This window comes from Thermobia domestica, chromosome 9, assembly GCF_964235325.1.
Source record: "Thermobia domestica chromosome 9, izTheDome1.hap1.1, whole genome shotgun sequence".
NCBI classification, from domain to species: Eukaryota; Metazoa; Arthropoda; class Insecta; order Zygentoma; family Lepismatidae; genus Thermobia; species Thermobia domestica.
In genome coordinates, this window is record NC_137462.1 from 101,165,262 (window position 1) to 101,176,352 (window position 11,091).

The 11,091-nt window shown below is 34.9% G+C and overlaps 1 long non-coding RNA gene across 1 annotated transcript; it reads right to left on the reverse strand.

The window, feature by feature from the left end:
• Nucleotides 1-1,289: 1,289 nt before the first annotated feature.
• Nucleotides 1,290-10,717, reverse strand: LOC145694055 (uncharacterized). Its single transcript, XR_014132898.1, has 3 exons — nucleotides 10,584-10,717; nucleotides 4,267-4,525; nucleotides 1,290-1,580 (listed from the first exon to the last, which is right to left on the reverse strand). It is a non-coding gene; the product is annotated as an uncharacterized LOC145694055 (long non-coding RNA).
• Between the last annotated feature and the right edge of the window lie 374 nt (nucleotides 10,718-11,091).

Sequence of the window (11,091 nt, forward strand, 5' to 3'; positions counted from 1 at the left end):
AGAACTATTTCACTCGAAGCCCGCTACGGAAGCCATGCTATCTAGAACCAATCTATTTCTAACAGACGTTACACTTTTACCACATCAAAGTGGCATCTAAATAAACCTTATTCCATCAATTTTTACCATCAGTCAATAAGTACACACGTCAATGTTTACACTATAAAGTTCTATGTGCAAACAAAGAAACAATGAGACATTACTATGGTCACGTTTTTTAAGAATACGTTTACTTTAATCAAAATTCTGGTTGTGTACCACACACAAAAAAAGTTTCGACTTTTATCTACTAAAAGGTCAAACTATTCGAAAATTATGTATGAATAGCAAATATAATTTCAATTTTACATGGATCTTTTTTTTTCCTAATTGAGGTTATACCATATATTTATTCATGCATTACTGATCCTCCTCCTTTAATAAAGGTCGGTGGTTTTACACCGTGCCAATAAAATTAAAATATTCTACATCATGTAGTTATTAATAAAAATCTAAATAAGTATGAAATAGCATGTGCCCTTTACAGCTAGATTAAAAACTACAATAATGCTTCCTTATTTCCCGACAATAAGCACTCAAAATGAAATTAACAAAGTAAAGTATTCTGCCCATACGCTTCAGTTAATAGAATTTGTATCTTAATTTATCATCTTCAAACCTGCATCCTCTTCCACTGTTTGCATTTGCGTAGAGAAATATCGAAAACTGAAAACTCTATAGTAACACTTTCGTTTCATTACCGCCACCTTCCCCATTTCTGTGATTGATGTAAAAACCTCCATCGATTCAGCCTGAAGTTTCATAGCGTTCACCTCCGGTGCTTGGGGTCCCTGGTTCGATCCCAGCTCGCGCCGTGTGGACTTTGTGGTGGACAAACACCGTGCTCGTGGGTTTTCTCGGGGTTCTCCCGTTTCCTCCCACTTTCTTCATTCCACCATTTCACTCATCTCTCATCATCACCGTCTCCTTTAGCCTAACCGGCATAACCGTGGGACGTAAAACTTAAAGATTTCATTTCATTTCCTGAAGTTTCATAATTCGTTTCTGAAATATCACTTCTCTCTTTTCCTTTGTATGGACAACAGGCTGGACAGCTAATCTTCTTCTTCTAGCTTTAACATTGTCCCCAAAACCTCTTTTTTTTTTTTTTAAATATATTATCGTACTCATAAGAAATAATAACTTAAACATGACGTCCCTTAATGCCCGAGAACGTTTCAAATCCTTAACTTTGAAATTGTATACATTATAAAAATAAGGAAGTCGTAACAAAAAGAAAGAAATAAGATAACAATACACTTTATTGACTGACCTGTCATTAAAGTTCTTAACAGTTTCCTTGATTTATTTTCAAGAAGATTGTAATTTTTTACATTTGTATACAAAGAAAATACATAAAACTATCTAGCTATTTAAAAATAGTAAGATATTTCGCTATAAAACTATCTAGCTATTTCGCTATAAAACTATCTAGAAATTTCGCTAGGGCCCATGGGCACAAAACACTGAAATCTGGTCCTGTACACAATGAGTGATTGACAGAAATCCTTTCTTATTGCTGTTATCCACATTTCTTTTTTCTGAAATCAAGAAAATGGGAAAATTAATTCTAGATACTATCAACATCAGAACGATCAAAATTATTTAAAAAAAATCAAATTATGAGCTTGTAGTTAAATAAGTTTTTATGTTTAATTTTAAAGAGTAAAAATTACGTGACCGGGGTCGGGGATCGAACCTGAGAACTTCTAACTTTAAACTATACAAACGAGACTCAAAGGTACAAAGTTAAAATTACAAATTCCAAATTGACCCACAAATTACAAAATGTATTGTTATTGAAATGTGTTTACGTAAGCATTATGAAAGATTAAGCACTTAAAATAGCATGTTTCAAAGGAAGCCATGTCTTCTGGACAATAGAAAAAATGTGTTGAGATGAATAATTATGGAAATTTACGAAATCATATTACGGAAAAAAGGAAGAAAAGCACTTTAAGAAATGCATGCCCTTACACTTTTTTCTGTTATGACAAACTATTACAGAATTAGATATTGCAGTTGGAAGAAAGCTGAAAAATGTATATAAAACCAAGAAGAGATTCAAAGTTTTCTACTGTCAAATGAGAATTGAGCCGCCAGCAAAGCAGAAAAGTACCCTCTGATGCTTATCACAATTGGGTGCAACACTGCATGCTTTCCACTAATCTAACATGTTCAGTGTCCTTGCAGGAATCAACCTCCAAAGCACATGGAATCATCCTAATTATAATGTTTCTATATATAATCCCTAATGTATACCATAAAGCATAGTCTATTTATTACTTTATTTTTCTAAAACTATATGGAATATAAAACTTTTTATTGAAAAAAAATCTATAATTGAAATATTGTATGGCGCGACATCATCATTTCACATTCTTAGAATGACACTGAGAAATACATATTTTGACTTCCTTTTTTTATTAACTCCATCCACCACAAATCACAAAGGAACATAGTGCTTGGAGAGAGTCTTGTCATTGCAATGTGGGAAACAAATTTACTATAAACGGTTACGGTTGTTATTTAGAGTTAAAATTAATTTCAAAAGTATTTAAGAAATTCTGAAGGAAAAGGAAATAATAATAATAATAATAATAATAATAATAATTGATTACACAAAGAAACTGCCTACCTGAACACATTTTTCATTAAAACTAAAATCATACCTCAGCCAATTCCAATTGGGTTTTACTACATGCAAACAAACTGAGAAAGTGAATGGTGAGCTAACAGCAACATCAGATTATAGCATTTTTCAATAAACTATAGCATACTCCCGATTATACGCTGGCGTCTTTCGGAAAAAAGTTAACTCAATAAAGCTACTGCACGAGTCATACAGAACGAGACTGTTTAAATATAGAGTATAAATTAACTTACAGTATCGTACCTTGGCTTCACTGTAAATATACACTTTTTCGTTGATTGTTTCACGTTGTACTGAACAATACCGGTACAAATATTTTTAGTGTTCTGTATACATATTTGCACGCTTTTTCTTACGTTTTACGTACAATACAATAAGTTTTTTAAGGTAGGACAATTTTTATTTTACGAACAAGTATTGTCTGTCATTTTCAGCTATTCGCGGTGCCTCTGCCAGCTAATTCCGCGAATAATCGGGAGTTTATTGTTCTCTTTTTCTCTACTGCTGCTTGTTCGGTTAACCTGAAAGAGCTTTCAACTAATAAGAAAACTTTGAAAACTGAAATGAAATTACGAAAATATTGAGCCCTACGAAATTACTGAGTCTTTGCAGAATCATTATCCCTTCATTCATTGGAAAACTAAAGAGAACTCTAATAATCTCCAACAGAAGGATAGATTCGGGATCCGAACACCTATACTATATGTCGAAATTTTTATACTTTTTACAAGTTTCAAATTTTTATGAAAAGTCTGATTTGAATGCATAAAGATAGCAGACGATTTCTTCTTCAAACCAAGTAATTGCCCAAACTCAGTATCTTAAACACATAGTTGTAATTATAAATACATTATTGCACTTTTCTCCAGAAACGCATAAGCAGATATGTCGACTTTTGGCGAAATCAAGATATTTTGCCTTTTTAGCTTTATCATTTGTGAGCAAAAGAATATAACTATAAGGTTTTAGCAAGATATGAACCATAGCATTTCATTCCTTTTCTGTAATGAAAAAAAAAAAAAAAAAAAGATCTGAATTCGCCTTCAGAAAAGGGGCAGTTTCAACAGAGTTAGCAGCTAATACTGAATAGATATTTTTACCAAATCCTGTACTGTTGATCTACGAGGTTGCTGCATTGAACCGTCGAAATATGTCTAACAGCTAATAAACTTCCAGTCTAAAGTATAACTACTTGTACTCCTGTAACCCTATACAATTTTGAAAGTAATACAAATTATATAAAACTTTAATATTCTCTTTCGCATGGATCCTCACGAAGCACAAAATTATGCACAGAACTTATTCGTTATTTCTTGAGCTTCATATGTTTTAATAATAGATTTAACTAAGTTGAAAAGTAAAACGGGATTAAAATCTATTCGAACTTTGGAACTTCTAATAGTTTCTAACAAAATAAAGTGCCGAATTAAATCCATCAAATTCAGTTCAGCTAGTTTTGCATTTCCCGACCAATGCATATGCCTAAATAGGTGCAATGTGCGTGCAACGCGACTTATCACATGGAAGTGTTAGCGAAGCTTGTCTAATATAGCTCATTTAAATGAGATACTTACTTTGTTCCTTATCTTCAGCAGAAGCAAGGCACACGGAACTAACGCCAACATCTTGCTTCCTAATAGATTTAGTTACTTTAGGTGGTGTAGGTAGCATTTCGATCATAGAATTCACTTCGTCGTCCGAAGTTTCACTGTTAACTTCTGGTGTTAAAGGCCTTTGTTCCTTTCGTTTACGTAAACGTCCTTCATCGTCTGTGTTCCAGATGTGAGGTGTACTCAGCCTTTCTCAGCTTGCTATGAGCCTTGTCTTAGCTGTCTGTATTAAATAAGGAAATTTAAAATAGAATTAAAAGTATGGAAATTTATGTAACTTTCGATTTTTATATACAATACACTTGTATGTACAGATATCGTTATTCTGTAACACTACTTTTAATTAAAAAGCTGTAGTAGAATATTTTTAATACTTATACGTCCAAGCTTATTTTATTTTTCGAAAATGTAAGTTTTTTTTACACAGGTTGAATCAGAAGGTTGTTTACAACGCTTGAGGCGAAATTCTAGAGATCAACAGGAGAACAAAAACCTCAAGACATCGTGTCTAGCTCTATTTACATGCGTTTTCGTAATTCAAACCTGGCAAGACAAACCGTGATGTTACCTAACGCATAGGTCCTATCCAACTTCTTTCCAATATCTCATACCCTTTCCCTTCAGTGCTGAGACAAATTAGTGTAAAAGTCACAAATAAAAATAAGTTTCCCCGGAGTCAAAAGAGGACCCAGCGCAAAAATGCTAAATTTTCGTCCCATTTTGATCTAGAATCACCTCCCAAGCGTAGGAACGACTTTTTGATACATTCCGTAGATCAAAATTTCTCTCCTTCCCCCCAAAATATATCTACTCAACATTTAAAAAAAAATGACTCGTTAAAGGTTTCGATGCTCGAATGTAATACTATGGAAGGAAAAAATGAAGCACCTTTAAAAATTGACCAGCAGATGTGAATGAGGTCACAGTGTTGGGCAATTGTCCAGTTAGAAAAAGCTACATATGTGAGCACGGGTAGAGAAATAAAAGGATAATTTATAGTACGACATTTATGCATAAAATCTTTGATTTCAAGTTCTTTGCACACTTAGGGTTTAGAATGATATTTGTGACTCCTATTGTTCGAAGCTGAAACGTGATAATCATCCTAAAAGAATATACGAACTTCTAAGGTAATTTTTGGTAAAGTTTTATTCGAACAACTTCGTTCAAATGGACAACGGACAAACCTTAAGCCACAACCACGGGCAACGAAGGCTTGCCTGCATCCTGTCTACTACTTTAAGCGAGTGTCTTCCCAGTGTTAGAATTAAATTTCATCAATAGGGGAGCCTTCCAAAGACGTAGAAGAAAGGTGTTTGTAATCTAAGTCAGAGTGGGCTGTGATGATATATAAACCAAAAAAAATAATAGCTCAACACACATGCAATGAAGAAAATAAACGAAAGTACTTTTGGCGATTTTACATTGGTATCCTCGTTGTTACTAATAGAGTGAATACACAAGCACTGGATTCACGAATGGTTAAAAAACGGTAATATATATATAAAGCAAGAAGAGCATTAATACATATCACGTCACTACAGTAAAAAATACAAATTAACCAGTATTTTATTTATTTATTTATTTACTGCTTTTCAACCATTTGTGAAGGAAATATCTATGCATCCTTTTCAAACTGGTAACAACCTAGGATGACGATGTTAAATTGCTGAAACTACTTGAACAACACCCACCCACCCACCCTATATATATATATATATATATATATATATATATATATATATATATATATATATATATGGTATTATAAAAATCGTGGACAAGCTCTACAGGAACTTCTAGAAGTCAAAAGGAGACAAAATAAATTAACTTGCGTTTTTTCCTGTGGGACCTTCTTTCATTGGAAGAGTCCTTCTAAGGGTCCAAATTTGAATTTTACATTGGCTTTTAGGCAACTTTCGATGAACAATTTGCCAGGAAAGGAAATAGGATATTGGAAAGAAGTCGAATACGAGCTGTTCATAAGGTAACATTCTGCTTTTCTGTTATGCAGTGCGCAGATACAGGCTTGCAGTAAAACTGGACCATTAGGTCAAAATAGACATGCTAACTACAAACATTTATCTGACTCCTGAATGACAAAGTAACGAGATGTTAATTTATGAATAAGCTTTATCCTACTTCTTTCCAATACCCCACACCCTTTCCTGGTCCTTTGTTTTTCGAAAGTTGCCTATAAACCAAAAATAAAATTCAAAATTGAGCTCTTTGAGCGGCCTTACCAAGGAAAGTAGGGCCCACAGGAAAAAAAAAAAAAAGACTCTTCTTTTGAGCTCTAGCGTAAGTTGCTGATAAAAATGAGGATATTACACAGGCGTATACGATATACTAAAATCTAAAGTATTAGGAATATAGCCTACCATACAATACAGTTCAATTACTCACCGTCGAGCAAGACATGATATATTATGTGTAATTGAAAGGAAAAATGTTATAAGGTAGATATTTGTAATCGACTTCAAAAATGTTATCTATCTAACATTGAGCCGATTTACTTCGAAAATATATTTATCGCACATTAAATGTGCAACATAAAAATTGTACTTTTTTTTTTTTTTTTTTTTTTGAAAAAAGGAGATAAACATATTTGAGTCATTGCACGTCAAATTATTACACTACAGCCCATTTTCAACCCGAAACTTTTCTTTCAAGTAAATTTTATTTCCGTGTTATCCTGGATAAAAAAATCATTACCTGTCTTAGAAGAAATTATGAAATCAATTACAATTTTAACTATGTCCATTATAGCTTACAGGGGGGCGCGGTGGCTCAGTGGTAGAGCGTTCACCTCCGGTGCTTGGGGTCCCTGGTTCGATCCCAGCTCGCGCCGTGTGGACTTTGTGGTGGACAAACATCGTGCTCGTGGGTTTTCTCGGGGTTCTCCCGTTTCCTCCCACTTTCTTCATTCCACCATTTCACTCATTTCTCATTATCACCGTCTCCTTTAGCCTAACTGGCATAATCGTGGGACGTTAAACTTAAAGATTTCATTTCATTATAGCTTACAATTTAGCCTTTAAATATTAACACTAAAACCAAATCTTTAAATATTAAGACTAAAACCAAATTGATGAAGCAATTTATTTGATATTTTTTTATATTTCAGACTCGTGTCTCTGGTAACATGCTACACGTATGAACCTAACACTGCATTTCTACTAGGACAGTACCGCAAATGCCATTTAATTCTGGAGATGGTGTGCTATGAACTTACAAAACTTACAACCATTTGTTGACTTAAACCGAAACAATTAGCCATAGACCCCAAAAACGTATGGTCCTCTCAATACAGACCGATTATACTATCCTCAAACCAGCTATAAGTCTGTGACCAAGCAGATACGAAGGAGGACCACCATTAGAAAGTTCCCCCTTATTAACTGCGTCTTAGTTATTTCGTCTCCGCTAGACGACCTTCAGAATTGGAATTTACAAACAAATTCTATATAACAAACAAACTTCGTTACCACCAAAAGTTGGTTAATAAACAAAGATAATAAAAATGAAAATTAAAAAAAAATCCAGTTTAAGAAAATTTAAATAATAGAAATTACTCTAATCAAAAGGTGAACTAAGTAAATAGGAATAAATTACATGTCCGGAGGAAAGCTTAAAATTAAATCGGATAGTTATTAGTACAAGTCCATCGGTGAATGAAAATAACGTTAAACTTTCTTACTGTGAGCTCACACACATGTCCCTCCACATCACACCGCTCTGCACCGAAGGAACCATGACAAACGCCATGAAGTATATAAGGAGATGAAAATTTCCTCTCACACGGAAACAAAGTAGGAAGAAAGTACTTAATTCGAATGAAAATAAAGTACAAAAAAAAAAAAAAAAAAAAAAAACTGGAAAATACCGAAATAATGAAAAAAACCATAGGATGTGTTAACCTGTATTACTTTTTCCTTACTAAATCTTCCTCGTTATTGGAAATATTGTAAATATATAATATAATAACGTTACTAAATAATATATGGACGTATTTATGAAGTTTCGCAAGATATCAATACGCATAGATGTCATTACACTATCCGTCTTTACTTACACGCCGAATTGCGACTAATTTCCACTCAACCTCATCTGGTCGATATACCTTTTACGCCGAAACTTTAAAACTGAAAATTTCTATAGTTACATTGTACGTGTTAATCCAACCCCGATATTCGAAGAAAACACGCTTCTACATCTCCTACTCCCAGCTTCTAGAAATCTGAGAGCTAAAATCTTTAACCAATGACATTTCTTCTATCCACCTGTGGCAGATGTGACGAAGAAAAAAATATCACTGCTAGCCAGCCCAAAAATTATGGGGGGGCGGCTGAAGTTAGGGGGGCCTGATGCAACCATATTATAGTTCATCACCATATTATAGTTCATATCTAAGCGTATCGTAAAATTTTTAAAGGGGGCCAGCAAAAATTTAGGGGGAGCCCGGCCCCCCTAGACCCCCCTGGATACGGGCCTGCTGCTAGCATTTGCTAGTAATTATTTCAACTTAATAAATATAAAGGATACTGTAAATAATAAACTTTACTATTATGATCAAAAAAAATTGATGCTATAGACCATTTACGTTCATTTATTAACTGACATTTCTGTTTCTTGGCAAAGCGCTGATACTTAAATACACGATAAAAATCTATACGGAAAAGGGTATATAAGACGTAAACTTACTGATTAACGTGGAATCCGAACCACCTGAGCTCTCGCCGGTAATCGAACTCGGGTCTCGCACGCCAACTGCTTAGCCAAGGAGGAGCTCACATTCGCAATGTATTTATACTTATGGTATTACTGCTGTATTGCCAGAATACGAAAACAAGAAAAGGAATATTATTTAGTTCCTCACCCAAAATACTAGATATTGGCCCTGGCTCACTTGATAATGATTAATGTTCGAAATACGATGTGAACGTATGGCATAAAAGCCAGTCCATAAAACACTGACTAATTTGTGCTACGTGGCCAGTAAAAAGCACGAATGCCATCTAACCGAGTCAAAACAGGAGAGCAGAAACAGCGTCCGTAGGGAGCAGGCGCGTCAGCGGCGATGAGTATACGCATAAACGAGGATAGTGGAAAAACAATTTCATCTAACAGTTCATTTCATAAAATGCACGACTTATGTGTTGCACAGCTTTGGGGGAGGTACTACATGCAATCCAAAAAAGTACCAAAATGTACTAAATTAGATTATACTCGATTAGGTTTGGTTAATTGTTCCTCTTCTTTTCTGTAGCTTCAATTTGTTTACACTAGTCACAATAAACATTTTGCCTCTTTAGTAGACCATGCCTTTCACACAATTTCGACAACTGACACTCATTTTTGTATAACTTCATAAAACTCAATCACGATATGACACAACCTTGTCATTTACGCACTGCCTTTCCCAAAAATCATAACAAATATACCGCCAAATAGTCCCTTCCGCCCGGCAAGGTTCTAGATTACTGGCCCCCCTTCCCATTGAGTAGTAATAAAGACAGAAAACAACGTGCCCTGCGGGGCTCTAACCCGCCTTCACTCGCTAACGCTCGCTCGGCAATACTGTATAAGTTAAATGTATACTCTTTAGTACAGAAAGAAACATACCCAGCTACTAATCTGCATGGGGGACCAGTAATCTAGAACCCTCCCCTTCCGCCCCCCATATATATAGTGTAGCTTACAATATCAAAAATAACTAACGACAAGTATTTTGGTAACTATCACCCTCAACTTACTTTTACTCACGAACCAAAAGAAACTCTCCAATTTATTTGGTAAATTTTCTAAAATTGGTCCGGCGATACAGTAGTTAACCCATACTGAGCCCTCCTGAAGTCAATCTGCAAGTAGTAATGGAGCTCCTCATTTTGTGCATGCTCGGCTAAAAGAAATACAAAACTCTAATCTAACCTGGGAATGTAAGAAATCTGTCAAATTTTGGTAGAACCGTCTTTTCGAGTAATGTCGAATTGAGTCCTGAGCTTTGGTACAGAAGGAACGAACCTCACTAGTATCTTATATGAGGGTGTTATTGCACCCTTCACCATCTGAATTCACTGATATATATATATATATATATATATATATATATATATATATATATATATATTACCAATTCCCACGTGCCCATCTACGTTACCCCAGCCTATAATTGATAATGAGTTACTTTTGTCCACATACACATAAACTTTCAGTTGTACTGTATAATAAATGGTGCACCGGAATAAATCTATATAAACAAATCACTCATCATATCTTACCTTTTTCGCAGTTCCTATTCTCTCTTCCTTCTTCAATCCAACATAGAACTAATAGTATTAATATCACTGAAATTTTTACGCTTCTCAACCACTGAATTCAAACCTGCTGAGAGTGCACTGTGCAAGGATCTGCGCATGTGCCGTCACTAACAATTGAATGTTGTTTTCCGTACGTCCCTTTTTTTTTTATCCAGATCATGTAGCTCCGTGGACGTTTCATTCGTGGATTAAATATTGACATCCAATGGACCATCCACTGAAGTCCAGAAAATGGATATTCATTTCTGAACGTAATATGGACATCCAATGGACCGTCCACTCAAGTTCAGAATGTGGATATCCATTGCCGAACGTAATATGGACCACCAATGGATGTTACGCATAAGTCAATGTACTAAAACTGGACGTTCTGGATCTAATATGTACGTCCACTGGCCGTGATGTGTTCTGTGGGAAATGGTGCCGCGACCATGCAACTTGGACCGTTGAGGACTGGAAACGTGTGATA